A 4,818-nucleotide genomic window follows, 5' to 3' on the forward strand; every position below is an offset into this window, starting at 1 on the left:
CTTCTAATCCAGGCTTAATAATTTGCCCAAATAGCGCAATCCCGGGTAAATCAATTGTTAACCCTCTGCCTCATTTTCCCTCTCTAACTAAATTCAAAGTTATTAAAAACAGGCACTGAATATAAACGAGCATTGATAAAGCCAATAGTTTAGACTTTATTTAATGTCTATTGGACTCTCATATGCCCAGGCACGGCCTCACATGCTGCTGTCAGGTGCTGGGGGATGCCTCATATGATGAGGTGCTGTCATATGATAATGCAGCCTCAATTGCACATGTGCAGCACAATACACTCCGTTGCAGTCAGAGTATTCTTAGGTCCTGCCTTATCAGGTATAGTTACCTTACACATAGGCACTGCTTATATGCCATATACAGAATTGGCCTGCTCAACACCTCGTTTGGGTTCTTGTGCCATCTGTTTTTCGAGGAGACACTAATCTTTTTCATCCTTCCGTCCTTTAATCTTAAACATGTTTCACTTACTGCCTACCCACTATACACAGCTGGCTGGTGATTCGCTCCATAGTGCTTAACTCCTACACAATGAAGGCGATAACCTCCCAGTTCCTAATTCCTCACCCCTGAACCCTTGTGTACTATCCTACCCCCTCATTCAAACACCCATCACTCACCACCAGAGGGTTTCTCTTTGACAGCAATCTGGAACTTTAACAATACATTATTGCTAATTCTATGACTGTCAGTTTTAACCTCCTCAAAACCCATAAAATCCACCCATTTCCTACTCCTCTAACTTTCCTTTTGACACCCTTGCAATCAGCACTCTTGACTACTGCTCCCCTTGCCCCTGGCTACCTCCATCTTTCATAACTCCACCATGACCTCTGAGATCTCAAAACCTGCTCAACCTCTCTATCCTCTCTGTTCCGCTCCTTGGTACTACTCAATTGCCAACCCCGGAACTCCCTACACTTAAACATCCAATCCATCCGCACACTACCAGGACTCAAGACTGCCCTGCAAATGTACCTTCTTTCCCTAGTAGGGGCAGCCAAGCAGACTAGAGGTGTCATCCCTTTCCCAGATCCCCCAATCTGCCCTTTTACTTGTACAAAGTTGTTAATACCACACAATATAAACTTGTAACATATGTATGTACCCCAAATTGTTAATTCTGTATTATGCACATTTGCAACTGTAGTTCAGTGCCGTCCCATCTTACTGTTCGAATGCTGTCCTAGTAGGGGTCTTACTGCATACGTGTTTACATTTGAACTACTAATGTATTTCTTTTATTTATTGGGCATTTATAATGCGCCTACACAGAAAGTTGTGTTTCAAGGCGCAACACGACAAGAGGGGGGGTGGGGCGGGGCAGGAATGAAGAATGACAACAAAGGGTCCTACTAGGCCTTGTGTCGTTTGGATCGTGCAAGTGTAGTAACAAGAAATGCAGGGGAGTGGGAAGGGGGGCTGTCGGTCAGAGCGGAATGCGCTAATGCTAAGGAGGGGAAGGAAGTGCAGGTCAGAGTGCAGAGAGCGCGCAAGTGCTGGGGGGAGGGGGTCCCTGGACTATGCGAGTGCTAAGGGGAGGCCAGGTGGACAAGTGCCAGGGGACTGCAGAGGGTGCAGGGGAAGGAAGGTCCACATACTGATTGTGAGGAAGGGAATGGATGGGCTCAATAGGGGTGCAGGTGCAGACAGGCAAGTGCAAGATGGGAGCCAGGAAGGACAAGTGCCTGTTAGGGGGGGCCGGGAGACCGAGGTGCTGGTAAAGACTGGGCAAGGAGGGCCTAGTGCCATGTATTAAACTGATAAGAACAGATAATACACTTGATCTTAGCCAAAAGGCTGAGAAGCGATACCATGTATGAATTAGAAGGAACCAGGCCGCCAGTCAAAAAGTGGCAGAGGGGGACATTAGCTGGGGAGGGGGAGAGGGAAGAAAAAAGAGAAAAGGAAGGTCTTGGCAAGCATCCGGAACTCAAGGAGATCCGGCTCGCGTCTGAGAGGGGCAGGCATCTATGGGATTGCCTGATCAGGCACACATACTCGGGTACAGAACAACTTGCCAATTCTCTCCTCCCTATCCAAATAAATACAAATGCTAAATACAGCTTCACATGCACAGATACTCCCATAACAGGCCAAGTTTTGCCATCATATGCCTCGGTTACCCAAATACATTCCAGAATGCCTTCTCCATCGCAAAGTACACAGACACCACAAAACACCTTTCCCAGAATGCACTCTGCTCTTTCAGTGCAGAAATACAAACACGTTGTAGAATATACTTCCTTAATTTGCATAAATGCCTGACAGCAATGCATGTCCAACACTGCACTCTAGCTGGGTGCGTGCAGAGACCTTATAGGACTTAATGTCCTGGCATGCATTATGCCCCACTCATTACTAATGTCACTGCAGGCATGCACTCTGCCTCACTGAGTGTAGGTTCCTGCTTATGACAGTGTGTCCAATAGCACATTTGCCTCACCCTGTGCAAATTCACCATAGGGTTACATCCCCTAGTATACATTCTCTAACTCTGTATAGAAGCATCTGACCCAGAATATGCTCTGCCTCAGTACATCTGTTCCCCCATAACTACAGTCCCCAGAATGCACTCTCCCTGTCATAGTGCAGATGACCGTATTGGGCTTATGATCTTAGAATGCATTTTGGCACACTTCACAAAAAGGCATCCACAAGACTGTGTTTTGTAAGCCTCCCGGCCTTTCTCACTGCAGAAGCCTCTGTAAGACTATATGCCACACAAGGCTTTCCACTTCATGCAGTTTAGATGCCTCTTTGACTACACACAGGTCTACTTGTCAAGGAATGTAAATTGCTCAACTCAGTATAGAAGCTCTCACATGACTGCAATGCTATGTGAGGCAGAATACACTGCCTGACACAGTACATCACCCAAAGTGCACTTTGCATCACTATGTACAGTTGCCTCCATGTTATGTGTAACACAAGGTTAAAAGGGACAAGTTATCCAAAGGAGGGCGACGTCTCAAACTCTGAGCTAAACATGAAGCAAACGATGATGTACAGTCATGCTGCACCAGAATATGGCTGTAAGATGGTTGCCATTGAAAATAACTTGTATTTCAAAGAAATGTGTACACTAGGAATGTGCTTGTAAACATATCAAAGTCGTATCTGTTGGTACTGAGTCACACTTTTGTTTGTACTGCTTTAATACACATGTGTAATTAATTGAACGTTGTAAGAATAGGCATGGAAGATATTCAAATCCCTTAATATTTAGCTATATTATTTGTAGTGGTGGCTCGTCCATAATAATCGAGGGGGTGCTGACCCACCAATACCCTCACCCATTATTGTAAGAGCAGAACCAGCCTAGTGTAAACACTGAGAACTCCCTCGGCTTCTTTCTGCACCCAAGTGAGCACTCCTGGGATGGCTTAAACTGTCAAAGGGAAATGTGCTTTCCCTTTGACAATTCAATAGTACCCTAACGCACATGCCCAATGAGTCCTGCAAGACCTGGCGCGTTTTGCTTCCTCAGCCTTGCCTGGCCCATTGAGGATGCATGCTTGAATGTGTGCGTGGGCACTCTTGCGCCTCCGTGCACATCCAGGTGCGGCAAGAGGAAGCTACTGTGGCTCTACCTCGCATATGCAGGAGCCAGGAAGCACTCTGTGTTCCTGGTTCCGATTGTATACTGCACAGGAGCTGGAGGGACTTCATAGCAGACAGCATGAGGCAGAGAGGACCGGAATCTGGAATTGTGCTGCAGGTAAGAATATTAAAAACATGTATTTGTGTTTGTGTGTGTGTATGCAAGAGTTTCTATTTGTACGTGGGTGCGTGAATGAGGGAGTAACGTTGTTTGTGTGCATGTATGATTGATGAATGGGTGTGCAACATGCATGAATGTGAGACTGAATGAAGAATTACTGCAGTATGAATGCTGAAGTATTTTTGTGAATGTCAAAGTGAATGAAGAACGAATTATGCTGTGGAATGAGGATGCGTGTGTACCGGCCCTCAGAGCAGGCCTCTGATTGGGGGTCGGGGGGATAGAGAGGTTGAAAGGAGGTACGGGGTGGGACTGCAGCTCTTATTGTACCATGGCATGTTTTACTGGGCATCAAGCGGATATATGCCATGCAGGGATGAAGGCAGCATAATGAGTGTATCTACGTGTTATTGGCCCACATTGGTGGGTCCACTCTGGAAATATATTTACTGTGATAGAGCATTTTTTACTGGACATCAAGGCACTTGCCCACATTGTTATATTCAGTCTGGACAAATCTTCACTGTGGTGTGGCATTTTATACTGGGCATCTAGGTTGAAGGCACTATGATTTAGTGGTCCTACGTTGAACTGGCCCCCATTGTTGGTCCAGTCTGGACATATTTATTTACTGTGTCATGGCATTAAGTGCTGGTAAGGCCAACAGGAGAAGGTTACTATATATAATACTGGTATATATTGGTGCAGGCTCCATGGATATGTATGGGCACAGCCAGCATGAAAAAGTTTTGATACTGTCATATTGTTAGCAAAGGCATCATGTATAGGAGTTGGAAAAGTCTGCTGTGCAATGTTGCATCTACCGGATTTGTACATGTCTTACCCTACACATCCAATTGCAAACTGCTCTTCTTACACAACTTTACACAGAAAGTATGCTGCAAATGCATGATTTTATCACAATACCTCGGCCCCGTCACTCACCAAGCCCCTCATGGTAGGTTTATGCTCCCGCAAAACACTCAGCCACTCCACACATTCAGGGAAAACATTGACACCACTCCAATAAAAAATTAACCAATGTACACTTATTATTTGATAATGATTCAAGCCCGTT

At 45.6% G+C, this 4,818-nt stretch overlaps 1 pseudogene; it reads right to left on the reverse strand.

The window, feature by feature from the left end:
* Window positions 1–1,728: 1,728 nt before the first annotated feature.
* On the reverse strand, window positions 1,729–1,828 carry LOC138474954 (U2 spliceosomal RNA; annotated as a pseudogene).
* Between the last annotated feature and the right edge of the window lie 2,990 nt (window positions 1,829–4,818).

Source organism: Ambystoma mexicanum, chromosome 8 (genome assembly GCF_040938575.1).
Source record: "Ambystoma mexicanum isolate Mex_15411 chromosome 8, UKY_AmexF1_1, whole genome shotgun sequence".
NCBI lineage: Eukaryota > Metazoa > Chordata > Amphibia > Caudata > Ambystomatidae > Ambystoma > Ambystoma mexicanum.